The sequence below is a fragment of the Rattus norvegicus genome, chromosome 4 (genome assembly GCF_036323735.1).
Source record: "Rattus norvegicus strain BN/NHsdMcwi chromosome 4, GRCr8, whole genome shotgun sequence".
NCBI lineage: Eukaryota > Metazoa > Chordata > Mammalia > Rodentia > Muridae > Rattus > Rattus norvegicus.
The window spans coordinates 169743677-169758992 of record NC_086022.1 but is presented as its reverse complement, the minus strand read 5'-3'; positions in this window follow the sequence as shown (position 1 = coordinate 169758992).

The following is a 15316-nucleotide window of genomic DNA, read 5'->3' as shown; positions in this document are numbered from 1 at the left end:
GACTGGATAACGATCTTGTAACATTTAGATAATTTTGTATTAGTGACCTTCCAGTCAGTTCAAAATGTCCTGGGCCGCCCCTCCTCCCAGGACAGAGGCGTGGCTCAGAGCCGCCCCTCCTCCCAGGACAGAGGCGTGGCTCAGGCCGCCCCTCCTCCCAGGACAGAGGCGTGACTCAGAGCCGCCCCTCCTCCCAGGACAGAGGCGTGACTCAGAGCCGCCCCTCCGCCCAGGACAGAGGCGTGGCTCAGAGCCGCCCCTCCGCCCAGGACAGAGGCGTGGCTCAGAGCCGCCCCTCCTCCCAGGACAGAGGCGTGGCTCAGAGCTGCCCCTCCCAGGACAGAGGCGTGACTCAGAGCCGCCCCTCCTCCCAGGACAGAGGCGTGGCTCAGAGCCGCCCCTCCTCCCAGGACAGAGGCGTGACTCAGAGCCGCCCCTCCTCCCAGGACAGAGGCGTGGCTCAGGCCTCCCCTCCTCTTAGGACAGAGGCGTGGCTCAGGCCGCCCCTCCTCCCAGGACAGAGGCGTGACTCAGAGCCGCCCCTCCTCCCAGGACAGAGGCGTGGCTCAGAGCCGCCCCTCCTCCCAGGACAGAGGCGTGGCTCAGGCCTTCCTTCCTCCAAGGACAGAGGCGTGGCTCAGAGTCCATTCTCTCCAGCAGCAGCGCTTTGGTAGGTTTTTGGTGGTTTCTCTTGTTTGAAACAAGTTTTCTCTGTAGCACCCCCGTGGCCAGTTGTCCTGGAACTCACTTGGTAGACCAGGCTGGCCTCAAACTCAGAGATGATTTGCCTCTGCCTCCCGAGTCTTATGGTGTCTGTTCTAGGTTTTACAAGCTGCCAATCATGAATGACCTCCAAGCCTGCTAATAATTAGGGACCAGTGAAATGGCTCAGAGGATACAGGTGCTTGCTGCCTCTGAAGACCTGAGTTTGATCCTAAGGTCCCAAATGATAACAAGAGAGAACTGATTCCTAAAAGCTGTCTGATCTCTACAAACTTGCCATGTTATATCCTATGTTCAGACTAATATGAACACAAGCACACAGGCAGACACACATGTGCTCACACACATACACACATGCACACACACACACTGACATAGACACATTCACACACCATCCCATGCACACACACACAGTTTTTTTTTAATTTTAAATAAGCTAGTTATATAACACCATTTGTTTGATTTTAAGTTGTAAGACTCCCATTCCAGAAGTGACCCTGTCCCCCACAACCAGGAAGAAGAAATGCTGTTACTGAAGAGCCAAGAAGAATGTGATGCGCACATCCTTGCTGGGCACCTGCCCTCCATGCACTGCGTGAGCTCCTCACTCTGTGCTCAATCTCTGATCTACAAGTCTGCCCATGCCCCATCCAACCTAAGAGGAAAAATGAGTAAGATACCTGGGTCTTTGGGTCTTAGGTCTAAAGGCTCCCATGTCAAATAAAATTACAGGTAATTAACTTTGTTATGATCTTTCTCATTAGTCTGTTACCCGTTTATTTTAACTGTAACAAATTTGAACATTCAGGGGGGAAAGTTGAAGTTCTATAGAGAAGGGAAGGGTAAGCATATGAGAACAAAACCAATATCATTGACTATGCTCTGTTTACACCACTGGACTTGTGAATACGTGTAAGGCTTTTATAATTATAAGACAAAACTAAGCTGAGATGAGAAGACAGCAATCCCTCAAAGTTCAAAGCAAATGGCAAACATATCAAGGTGACAGCTTCACCACAAAGAGGAAATCAGTCTGAGGACTTCAAAACCCAGCAAAGCACTAGAGAGAGCATCAGTGCTCTTGCAGATGGCCAAGCTCAGTTCCCAGCAACCACACTGTGTGGCTTACATCTCTAGCTTAGGAGTGTCCTAAGCCCCTTCCACAGGTGCCTGCACTCACAGGTGCATGTGTGTGTGCACAGGCACACACACACACACACACACACACACACACACACACACACACTTAAAAATAATTAAAAAACATGGTTTGGAAAGACAGCTCAGAGGTTAAGAGCAAGTACTGTTCTTCCAGAGAACCTAAGTTTGATTTCTAACACACATGTCATGGCTCACAACCTCTTGTAACTCAAGAGGAGCCAACACACACACACACACACACACACACACACACACACACACACACACACAGAGAGAGAGAGAGAGAGAGAGAGAGAGAGAGAGAGAGAGAGAGAGAGAGAAACTATTTAAAATATAAATTATATCTTTTAAAAAACTCAATGAGGGACTAGACAGATGGCTCAGCTGTTTAGAGCTCTGACTGCTCTTCCTAAGGTCCTGAGTTCAATTCCTAGCAACCGCATGGTGGCTTACAACCAACTGTCATGAGATCTAATGCCCTCTTCTGGTGTGTCTGAAGAGAGGGACGGTGTAGTCACATATGTAAAATAAATAAATAAACCTATAACTTTTAAAAAAAACTCAGTGATTTGCTTGTTCCTCTAATAAGATCTATTACTAGGCAAAATAGTATTTCAAAAATATTTTAGCCTGGTGTGATCATTCAACCTGTAACCCTAGCTCTTTAAATGCTGAGATGGGCATGGGGGCAGGTTTCTATGTGCTCTAGGACAGCCTAGGTTACAGAGAAAAGACCCCAACAAAAAGGAAACATCAAAGAATCTTGAATTATATCCGTGGACTGTATTGTTAACAATGGTTAACGATTATCATTACTAGTATGAAAACTGTACCTGTGTGCAAGGAAAGAATAAAGTAAATACGTCGTTGGAGTTGATGTTTTAAACTATTACGTATGCACACATACAGAGACTTGAGCAGTAAGTATGTCAGTGAATAAAGTTGAAGTGAATAAAAATTGAAGAAGTTAGGTGAAAGAAAGGTTTGGTTTAGAAATAGGAGTCCCAGGAAAGTATGGCAGTCCATACCTGTGATGCCATATTTGGGAGGTAGAGACAGGAAGGTCAGCAGTTCACTGTGAGCCTTGGATGTGAAGCTCTGTCTCAAAAAGGAAAACAAGAAAGAAATAGGAGCGGTGACTCATGAAACGCCTTCTGGTTTGTATTAACCGGATGCCATCTCTCTGCAAGGTCGCCTAGCATGACACCAACTAAGGAGCTACGAGGACCTCTAGGGACGACTTTCACTCTACCACATTTGCCTCTGGAGCCTCAGTGACTTGAGTCGTTTCCTTGGTGAGCAGGAGGTCTGCTTGCCTGGTGGGGCTAGAAAACAAGGAAGACGCTAGAGCCTGAGATCAGGAAAAGCCGAGGAAGCAGTTTGAAGGGAGTCTTATGACAGAGATGGGGCATTCCACATAGGATTAGATGCAATAGACAGAGCCACTGTCACACAGTATACTAATGTTTTTTAACATTTATAATTAAAGTTTTTAAAGACCCTCATCGATCGTTGTCTCTGAAGCTTGTATAAAATGACTGAGTCAGCCACACGTGCATCTAACCCCAGCATTCCTGATGCAGTCGGGAAGCACATGAGTTCCAGACCAGACTGGGCTACGCTGCAAGATACTGTACAAAGAGAGGGAGACATGGAGAAGGGAGGGACAGAGAGACAGAGACAGACGGAGATAGAAGAGGGCTGGGGAAGGAAATCCCTTTTCTAAAAGCTGAAAATGTGAGCGTTAACATGCCTTGAGCAGTCTCTGACTAGGAATGTACAGGATTACGTTCAAGATAAACCAACAGCAAACATCCCTTCCCTTGAAGCCAACAGTTCCTATGGGCATTCCATGGGACTTCCTGGGGATTCCTAACAGCTACCAGAAGCTTATGTGATGGCCATGAGGTAAGCTAGTAAGGTGTTTTTCTCAGATAACCCTGGGCATGGTGGTTCATACCCACCATCTCATCATCTGGGAGGCTGAGGCTAGCTCACTGCTGTGAGATCCAGGGCAGCCGGGGTAAAAGAGCAAGACTTAAAAAGAATCGAACAGAAAAGGTCTCATTTGTGATGACTGGAATGAAAAGTGGCAAGTGTGAAGACTATGACATTGGAGGTCTTCTTCCTAGATGTTAGACGTCTGGAAGAGAGAAAAAGAACAATATAGACACACCTCTGAGTTTAAGGCCAGCCTGGTCTACAGAGCTTGTTCCAGGACAGCCAGAGCTACCCAGAGAATCCCTGTCTTGAACTCCCTCAGCCCCTCAAGAAACAGGATGAGTAAGAACTGTGGAGACAGCTTAGAAGGAAAAGGGGGTTTTCTTCTCTCTTCCTCCAGCACCAACGAGATCCGGTGCCCACCCCCGTTCTTCATGGGCATCTGCACAGGTAGCATACATGCACAATAATACAATAATAATGATAGGAAGAAGAGGAGGAGGAGAGGGAGAGGAGAAGGAGAAAGAGGAGGAAGATGGAGGGAGGGAGGGGGAGAGAGAGAGAGAGAGAGAGAGAGAGAGAGAGAGAGAGAGAGAAAACAAATGAACTAGAAAGCAAATGGATAGGCTTAGGTTAAGCAGACAGCCTAAGGCACCGTGAGAATGATACACTTTCCATGGTACATTTCTTTTTTTTTTTCTTTTTTTAAATATTTTTTTGAATATTTTTTCCATCTTTATTAACTTGAGTATTTCTTATTTACATTTCGATTGTTATTCCCCTTCCCGGTTTCATGGCCAACATCCCCCAACCCCTACCCCTCCCCTTCTGTATAGGTGTTCCCCTCCCCAACCTCCCCCCATTACTGCCCCCCCAACAATCATGTTCACTGGGGGTTCAGTCTTGGCAGGACCCAGGGCTTCCCCTTCCACTGGTGATCTTACTAGGATATTCATTGCTACCTATGAGGTCAGAGTCCAGGGTCAGTCCATGTATAGTCTTTAGGTAGTGGCTTAGTTCCATGGTACATTTCAAATAGACTCCTATCCTTTCTAGCCACAGGGCAGAGTCTGCTGCAAAAGCAGTCCTGGGATTTAATCACCAGCCTTTCAAAGTTTTAGATATACCACAGGACAGCCCAACTGGTAGGAATGTACATCAAGGTCAAGAGCCTCCTGCTATGATAACAGTGAGATTCAGAGACCAAAGATGGGGACATTTAGGTGCATACACCTGGCAGCCTTGAACCATTAGGGCCCTCCCCATCCTCCAGACTGACCAATGCTCCTCCTTCCCTATCCTCCAGACTGACCAATGCTCCTCCTTCTCCATCTTCCAGACTGGCAACCGCTCCTGTTGCCCTTGCAAACAGAGATCCACTTCTAGTTCATGGGAGAAACCAGAGTGGAAAGCACGGGGCAGGGCTTCACAAAGTGATGTTAGTCCTCTCCTCAAGATCTAGGCTACTCTTCCTAGCTAGCTCAAACTATGGTGGATTAGTCACTGTTCAAGCCCCTGTCCTATACATCTAACTTATCTCAAGCCCTAATCAATGTAATTGCCAGTCAATATTATCGAGACATTAAAAAGATTTAATTGTATCATTTCTGACAACACAAATGATCTTGGAATACATTATGTTGTGTGCAATAGACCAGATATGGAGAGGCAAAATGTGCATGATCTGGTCAGATGTGGACTCTAAAATAGTTTTGTCATGGAGAATAGAAGGGTGGTTATTAGACATAGGGACTAAGAGGAGGGTCAGTGGGTTTAAAGTTACAGGTAAATAGGAAGGTAAATTTTGGAATACAAGACCACAGCTATAGTTAGAAAGTGGGAGAAATATGTTTTGGATTTTAGAGACAGAATCTTGAGATGACTCTCAACCCTAGGCAGACCTGGAACTCACTCTTGTAGGATGATGTCACTATGCAGATGAAGGCAGGTACAAGATAGAATGAGGCCTGTCATTGGATGAGAAGGAAGGATGGGCAGGAGAAAGGTTTTAGAGAGAGGTGGAGACTGGAGCAAAGAGAGAGAAGCAGCAGAGAGAACATGGAGATAGATGTTAAGATTCCTCTCTGCATATTTACAGGTTGTTATGAATATTCTTAAGGGGTGGATGTGTACAGGGCTTTGTGTGTCTAGGTGGGCAATTATATCTTATCAATTGGATCAGAGGTTATTGTGTTGTCTGTTCTTTCATGTGACAATTTAAATTTAAGAGACTATGTGATGGCTGGAGACACTGGGCCCCCACAGAATTGGGATGTACATTTCTGGCATGGTGGCAACCTGCCTTGGGAACTAGATGGGTAGAGAGATTGCTGCCAGGATCAGAGAGAAGCCATCAGCAGTGTGATATGGGATGGAGCAAAGCAGGTGAGAGGCTTTGCTGACTGAGATGAAGGTATCTACCAGATATCTTGGGGCACTGCTGTGCCAGACCTAGTTCGGGGTAAAAGATAGCTTTTATTTTTTATCATTTTACAGCAACAGGTGGCACCCAACGTGGGGCAAGAACCCACTAGCAATCCTAAGAGTTGAGAGAAAGTTTTGTTTTCTAAGTAAGAGGAGGCCAGTGCCATGTTGAGTCATGTGATGTCTCAAGCATGGGAACTTTAAACAAAGAAACGCAGAAGCAGCCTGGGCTAGCAGGCTGTAGGTCCCCTGCTGTGATAAGTAATGGCAACTCAGAGAGTTAGAGATTAAAAGCTGCTTTTTTAGAAAGTTGTTTAGAAAGTCTTTCAGGATATTCATATTCCTTCTAATGTGGGCTCCACGGGAATTTTGGGTTAAAATCCTAGTTAGGCAAGCTGCTTCTTAATGCCAGGTATTATTAGAAGGTGATTAAGTTTGTTTTTAAGAAGAAGAGAGGGGCTGGGGATTTAGCTCAGTGGTAGAGCGCTTACCTAGGAAGCGCAAGGCCCTGGGTTCGGTCCCCAGCTCCGAAAAAAAAAGAACCAAAAAAAAAAAAAAAAAAAGAAGAAGAGAGTACAGAGATTACCTGAATCACTGACTCCAAGTAGAGAATTGTGATATTTACAAGTTATTAAGGTTAAATAAAAATCTGAAGTTCCGGGTAGAGAGCTTAACAGATCGATATATTTTGGGCTAAAGTCCTGGTTAGATAAATTGCTTACTTATTAATATTAGAATTGATAGAAGGTGTTTAATTTGTTTTATGAATTGCCCCACTAAAGGCCATATGACTTGTTGATGCCAGCTAGTGAGGGTTTGTGGTTATTTTTGATATTTACCATAACAGGAAGCTCAGATTCTCTTAACGTGGGCCCCATGGGAATTTTGGGTTAATTTTCTGATATAGAAAAGCCTATCAGGCTCATACACTATTGTTTAGATTACTTCCTTTTTAAAAATTGTTTAATCTTCATAATGAGTGTGACTTTGAGTTTAATGGTTATATTATTACTCTGGGAGAGAGTGCAAGATACAATCTTTTATGGTTACAGACTAAGGATCACAGTATTTTGGGAAAAAGATTTTGTCTTTGTGTTTTTAAAAAGGGTGATTAGGCTCTGGAAACCTCAGAGAGTCATACTGATTAGATTTGATAGAGGGAGACCACCTGAAGAACTAAATTCAAGAGAATCAAACAAAAAGATATCTTGATACTAAAGATATCTTGAGATTATATTTTCCAGAATGTACCTGCTTGGATTCCTGATCTCAATGACTTTCCGCTGGGTCTGGTCAAGACAAGCACATCAGGCTGTTACAACATTGCTCCATTTTCCCTACCCCCAAGTATGTCTCAATGACCACATACAGCTTGAAGAAGTTATGGAGGAATCGTTGCCCCAATTCCCTGGGGGGGGGCTGAAAATGGTTACTCTAAAGTTGTTTTTATAAGGAATTTAAAATTGGTTGTAGTTTAACAGGGAGGAATTAGCTAGATTGAGTTGTACAGTCATAATCTCATTTGGTAACTAAGCTAAAATCATATCTTTACTTTAATATAGAATTTATTTGTTAAAAGAGTTTAAAAGTACAAGTTTGGACCCATTCCTTCTATTGATGTCATTACAAACTTCTGAGTTGATTACACATGTGAGTTAAGGGCCAAATAGCAAATTCATGGCTCTAACTTTGTGAGAGTACTTTCAAGATAATATATTAAGATAGTTAAAGGACAACAGTCCAGATTACCTTATATAGATAGATGTTTTTCAAAAATGTCAGAAATCCACACAATATATGAGGTTTAAAGTTATTTATCTTTTGTTGAGAACATATGTGCTACTAACAGTTTCCCTTTGGTGGATTTAACAAAGAAATTGAGCATCCCTACCTCCAGGTGAGGTAGTACTTTCTGACTAGGCAGCCACTAGGCAGAAACTGCCTATTTCATCTACAGACTAACACTGTTCAAAAAGGGACACGCTATGCAGAATAGCCGTCGACTGATAATATTTGCCAAGCCAGAATTGTCAGCCCTTCAAGATGTCTGCATTTCAAGAGTCTATCAGTTTGGCCAGAAGGCTGAAGACTTGCACTCACATGTTGCTAACAGAGGGCTGTGCTGGTGGAGATTTGTCTCTACAACCTCTCAGTTCTGGAAGCTGTGTTAGGTTTCCTATGTGTATAGATATTTGGTCATTCTCAGATCTCTGACAGGATTGAAGTCTCATAGCCTGTTAGTCTGTTTAACTTTGAAAATATATATTTAATTAGATAGTTACAAGCTAGCCAGAATATAACATAGCTTTTAAGCCTTCCTTAAGCTGTAATTGATAACTAAATGTTCTGTTTAACTGATAAAATGTTGGACTGGGTGTTTTATGCTGTATATTTTATGCTTTTAATTACAAAATGATGATAGTTGTGCTCAGCTTATATTTAAGAGGAAAGTTTTTACTTTAATTAGACAAAAAGGGTGAAATGTAGGATGATGTCATTATGCAGGTGAAGGCAGGTACAAGGTAGAATGAGACCTGTCATTGAGTGAGAAGGAAGGATGGGCAGGAGAAAAGTTTTAGAGAGAGGAGGAGACTGGAGCAAAGAGAACGAAGCAGCAGAGAGAACATGGAGGCAGATGTTAAGATTCCTCTCTGTGTATTTACAAGTTGTTATGAATGTTCTTAAGGGGTGGATGTGTGTCTTACAGGGCTTTGTATGTCTAGGTGGGCGATTATATCTTATCAATTGGATCAGAGGTTGTTGTGTTGTGTGTCCTTTCATGTGGCGATTTAATTGTGGCGTGTGGTGGCTGGACACACTGGGCCACCACAGAATTGGGATGTGTGTGTCTGGCATGGTGACAACCTGCCTTGGGAACTAAATGGGTAGAGAGATTGTTGCCAGGCTCAGAGAGAAGCCATCAGCAGTGTGATATGGGATAGAGCAAAGCAGGTGAGAGGCTTTGCTGACTGAGATGAAGAGATCTACTCGATATCTTGGGGCACTGCTGTGCCGGACCTAGTGCAGGATAAAAGACAGCTTTTATTTTTGTATAATTTTACTGCAACACACTCTCCATACTACCCCAAGTTCATGGCAATCCTCCTATCTCTGCCTTGTAAGTACTAGAGATGAGCCACCATATCAGGCTTATTATACATTTCAAACCGATTAAAAGAAAGGACTTGCCATCTCCTCACAACCAATAAATGACAAAGGTCTGAGGAAACGGATGTGCTCCTTATCTCTTGTGATTATCACTGCTGTATTTATGTATGGGAAGAGTCCATTGCTGCTCTCCCCGAGGACCCACGTCAGGAGATTCACAACTGCCTGTTACCTCAGTGGCAGATGATCTAATACTCTCTTCTAACTTCTGTGGACATCCACACACTCGTGGTGTACAAATGAAAAAAGAATTTAACACACACAATAGAACAGTCCATTGTGTCCCCAAAATATGCGCGTTCATGACTCTTCTTGTCGCTGTGGCCAAATGAAGGGTTTCTTTTCACTCACGGTGGGCAGGCATGACTGCCAGAGTCAAGGTTCTGCTCACATCCACAGTTAGGCAGCAGAGAAAGACAGACACTGACGTTCGGGGGGTTTCCTCCCTCTTCCCACTTCATTCACTCTAGAGGCTCAGTCCTTGAGATGGCGCTGACCACAGCCAGAGTGAGTCATATCTCCTCAGGTAGACCATTCTGGAAATTGCTCAGATGTGCCTAGACATGTGTCTACTGGGTGATTCTAAATCCCACCAAACCGACAAAGAAAATTAACTGCCACGATATGCATACTTACTGCATCAATTAAAAGTTATCTTAGGATTAGAAAGGTGGCTTAGCAGTTAAGTCCAATGGTTGCTCTTGCAGAAGACCTGGGATTGGTTCCCAGCACCCACATGGTGGCTCACCACGATCCATAACTCCAGTTCCAGGGGATCTAACATCCTCTTTTGACCTCCGAGAGCACTCCTGAATGCACGTGATGCACATGCATGTGTGCAGCCAAAACTTACTCATACACATAAATAAATAAACCTAAAACTATTTTAAATATCTTTTAAAAACCTTAGACCTGGTTAACGTGGGTCAGAAGGAAGGAGTACGTGTGAAGAACTCAAGGACCCTGGACTGAAGAGAGCCAGGTATAAGGAGATGAGCAGTTGCCGATTTTCCTTGACTGAGCCATAATGCCCTGATAAGGGCATCTGACACGAAGTTGAGATGGCCTGAGTACAGCGACAGTCTGCTGTATTCCAGAGTGGCAGGAACTGCCTAAGCAGTGCCAAGAAAGGAAAATGTAGCCAGGTATGTAGGCTCATGCCTCTAATCCCAACACTCAGGAACCAGAGGCAAGCGGCTCTGAGAGTTCCAGGCCATCTGGAGCTACACAGTGAGACCCTGTCTCAAAAGACAGGGAGGGAGGGAGGGAGGGGGCAGACAGGCAGGCTCCAGAAATTAAGACTGGACTACTATAGAGGTGCATAAGCCTGTAATCCCAACACTTAGGAGGCTAAGACGATGGATCAAGGATTACAGGGAAACCCAGGCTACATAGTAGGATCCTGTCTTAAATTAAAAAACAAACAAACAGACAAAAAACAGAGAGTCAGAGTGACCATAGTCAGTGTGATGCTGACCAAGCCTGAACAAGTCAAGGCTCGTTGGCCTACCGGGCCCTGTGGTAATAACTAACAGATAATTGCGCCACCAGGAGCTTCACAGACAGCAACTGTTATCCTAGCTACTTGCTGTTAAGGGCTGTGAAATCCCCCGCCCCCAACGTACCTCAGTTCATGGGTTGGAGCACTCCATACCCAGCTGAGGATGGCGTTTGGAGGTTGTGGAGCCATCAGAACGTGTGAGCCTTCGATGGCTGGAGCGCGTCACTGGTAGTAGGCCTTGAAGGTTACACCTGCCTGTAGTTCTGGTCTGAGCTCTCTGCTTCCTGTCTACATCAAACTGTGAACAACCATCTTAGACACAGACTAAGCCACTCCCAACCCCACCATGATGGACTGAAACCCCTTGAACTGTGCCTCCCTCAAATCAACTTCCCCTCCTTTCGGTTGTTTCTATTGGGCATTTCGGGCACAGCCACTGGGGAAGCAACCAGTAGGCTTCCTTAATACCATCAACAAAACTTGAAATGTAATCAGTGACAGCCAGGAAGCCACCAGGATGGGCAATTGCAATCCGACTTTCTAGATCAAGCCAGTTCCCAGACTCAGCTGACCAATAAAGCAGGAAGCCTAACCTTTGATAAGGATCAAGAATGTGTGTGTGTTTGTGTATGTGTGTGTGTGTGTGTGTTTACACCATATATGTATACAAATGTGTACATCATATATACATATATGGTATAATAGCATGGCTATTCCTTCCCCAACAGGACCTGGCTGTGCATCAAGAAAAGAGGAGCACCTAGCCCTCTTGTGGGTTATTGAACACCCATTGTGGGCTTGGATTGAGATACCAGACCACATGAAAAGCCATTGTACCTTCAAGTTATAAAATCCAGGAGCTACACAGACTCCCGGCCTATGGTCATCTCACAGAAACTTTATGTGCTACATTAACCCACCACTGTTTATCAAGCCCATGACCTGAGTGTTGAAGTAGGAAACGGAAAAACCTTCGGATCTGTCCCTTCACCCATTTTTGTTGAGAGACACTGTGGTAGGAAGGTCTAGAAGCCTTGAAATACCCTGCGTCCTCCTCTCAGAAAGAGGAGAGATGCTCTCCCATCCAGTGTTTCACTCCCCGCTGTGTCCAGCTACCTGTGGTCAGTCACTGCCCTCAAATGTTAAATGGAAAAATTCAAAAAATGAACAATTCATAAATTTCAAACTATATGGCATTGGAGGTAGCGTGATGGAATCACATGTCCTGCTTCAGACAAAAATGATCCCTGTACCCTATGCCCAATGGATCCCTGCTGTATGTGCTACCCTCCCAGTAGTAACTTAGTAACTGTCTCACCGAATCAGCTGCTGGGAAATTGTGATGCATGTGTCCAAATAACCTTTATTTTACTTAGTAGAATAAGCATAAGCATCAGAGCATAAGATGGTGGCAATTCAGGCAGGCCAACAATACGCTGTATTCTGTACAGTGCCTCTGTAAATAAAAACATAAAATTCTCCACTCAAGGAAAAGAAAATCATTTGCTGAACTTGCTCAAACCTACATTTGTATCGCTAATCTTGTTGTTTGTTTGGTAGGGGATGATGTGTATGGGGGGGTTCATCATGCCACAGGACATTGTGGAGATCTGAGGATAATTTCATGGAGATCTGAGGATAATTTTGTGGAGTTGGCTTCCAGGGATCAAACTCCAGTCACCAGGCAGGCACCACAAGCAGCATTACCCACTGACAATCTCTCTGACTCCTTTAGTGTTGCTCATGTCTTTTTATGCCTAGTTTACAAATTAAACTCTATCACAGATGTACACGTGTCAGAAGACACGGGGCTTTTATAAGATTCCATGCTGTCTAGGGTTCCAGGGATTCACTGGGAGTTTTGGAACATATTCTTTGTGGATATGGGGTGTGGGGGAGCTACTACACCTGGAAAGAATTAAAGTCGCCTTCAAGAAAGGAAAGGATAGTAGGGCCATGGTCGAGTCCTCATCATAGTCTTCTTCCATTTGCCTATTTAACGTTGAAAAAAAGCACAGTTTAAAAAAAAAACAAACAAAAGCAAACAAACTGTCTCTGGCTTTTGTGAAACTATGGTGAACATAAAGATGAAACAAGGCAGCAGTGCCCTGGGCTTGATGGGAACACCTGTAGGTGTGCACCCTTCCATGTATCTGTATGTGATGTGTGCATTTTAATGTGGACAACCGTGGGTGAATGTGGATGATACAGCACTCATTCACTCTCTCACCGCTGGGCTGTGCTAAGTAGTAGAATGTTGGGAATGTTGCATTAGGGAGCTGGGCCCTCACCCTGCCCAGACCCAAGCCAGATCAGGTGTATCTAGTGCTGAAGGACTACAAGGTCCCCCTTCAGGACCCCAGGGTGAGTCAGGGTGCAGTGGCAGCATCCCTGAGTTGCAGTTTTAGCTTGAGAACATTGAAAGTCTGCTTAACCTACACAAAATCTGTGAATATGTCAGGGGTGGGGTGGGCTGGCCCTGATTTAGAACCACACATGGAAGGGAATCCTGGGAAACCGTCTATTTAGCTACTGTGTTGATTTTCTTGAACACAGCAGAAATTATCCTAGAGTTTAGCTTTTGAACTCCCTTGTGCAGATTTCGCAAACATTCTGGTTGTCGTTGCTGTGTGAGTCATCCCTCAAGTGAGTCTCATAAAGCTTCAGCCCTTTCTCTTATTCTCAGGGATCTTATGAATGAAGAATTCAGCCTAAGCACAGTGAAGACACCACTTCTCCCTATATTTCTAATTTTTTTACTATCTATCCATCCATTCACTGAAACGGAGTTTCACCTTGCAGCCATGTCTGGTCTGATACTATGTAGACCAAGATGGCCTCAAACTCACAGAGACCCCCTGCCTCACCTCCCTAGTGCTGGAATTAAAGGTGTGTGCCACCATACCTGGCTGAGAAGAAAATTTCTCTGCTTGTCAATGTCACTGAAAAGATTTAATGGTTGAGGCTTTCCAAATGTTTGAAAGTCTTTTTTTTTTTAATTCTGAGACAGAGTCCCTGCCTCCTACCTCCTAAGTACAGGGATTGTAGGCACAAACCACCACATCTGACTAAAGTAGGAAAGTTTGGGGGTTTGTTATTGTTTCTCTCTCTCTCTCTCTCTCTCTCTCTCTCTCTCTCTCTCTCTCTCTCTCTTTCTCTCTCTCTCTGACAAAGATTTATGTATCCCAGGCTGGTATGGCCTCCTGTGATGCTGCCTCAACCTCCCAAGTGCTAGGATTACAAGTCCGAGCCATCATGCCAGGCAATTCTGTTTCTCTTTAAATTTTCTTTTAAATCATTTTATTTCATTATTATCCAAGTACTTCGAAGAGGGAAGGTACAAGTTATTGTGTGAAAAATGAGCTTTGGGGAGCCCCTGCTGGGCTGGGCAGGGCTTTGGGGGAGCCCCTGCTGGGCTGGGCTGGGCTTTGGAGACCCCCTGCTGGGCTGGACAACTCTTCATCTGCTTGTCTCAAAGTCTGAACTGCACTGGCTCACCTTTTTCCAGGGAAGGGAGTTTGGGGATTTGATCCACTATCTTGCACTACTAGGCAGATACTCTGTTACTGAGCTATGTTTCCAACCTCACCTGGGATTAGCAAAAAAGCATTTCCATATAGTCTCTCCGTATGGTTTGAACTTCTTCAAATGTAGTAGCCTAAAGCCATGAGCCTTCTTCATGGAGTGTAACTGTGTCTATTCACTCCAGATAGGGCACTGATCTAGTTTTCTATTGTTGCTGCTATCAAGCACTCTGTCCAAAAGTACCTAAGGGGAATAAAGTGTATTCCTGACTTACTTATTCAGGTCACAATCCATCAAGGAAAGTCAGCAAGAACATGGAGGAATGCAGCTTGCTGGCTTTCATCTAGGCTCAAGCTTGGTTAACGTCTCATACAGACCACTTCCACCTGCCTAGGGAATGGTGCTGCCCACAGTGGGCTGTACTCTCCAACAATTAATAATCTAGATAATCCCCCACAGGCCAATTTGATCTGAATCCCACAATTGAGATTCCTTTCTCAAATAACTATATGCTCTGTCAAGTCGACAGTTAAAGTTATGCAGGAGAGTTGACATTCCTTCAAAAGAGGGAGGAAGTATTACTGATGGTCAAGGTCTGGGATGGGTGTTTCCAGGTTTTTTTGAGTTCTTACTGAAAGAATTGAAATAGAGGATCACGAAAAGTTGTAAAGGTAACAAGAAGACGTTATTTAAAATAGTGATAAAACAGGTCAGACACACTGTCAAGAGAGTTGGGGTCTCTGGTTATTTAAAGCTTCCTTTTAATGAGGTCCAAAGAAGAAAGTTTGGTTGTTAGAGGCATAGTTTAGATGATTTGCTTTTTTTAAGATTCCTTTTTTATTTATGTGTATATTTATTTATTTTTGCGTGCCT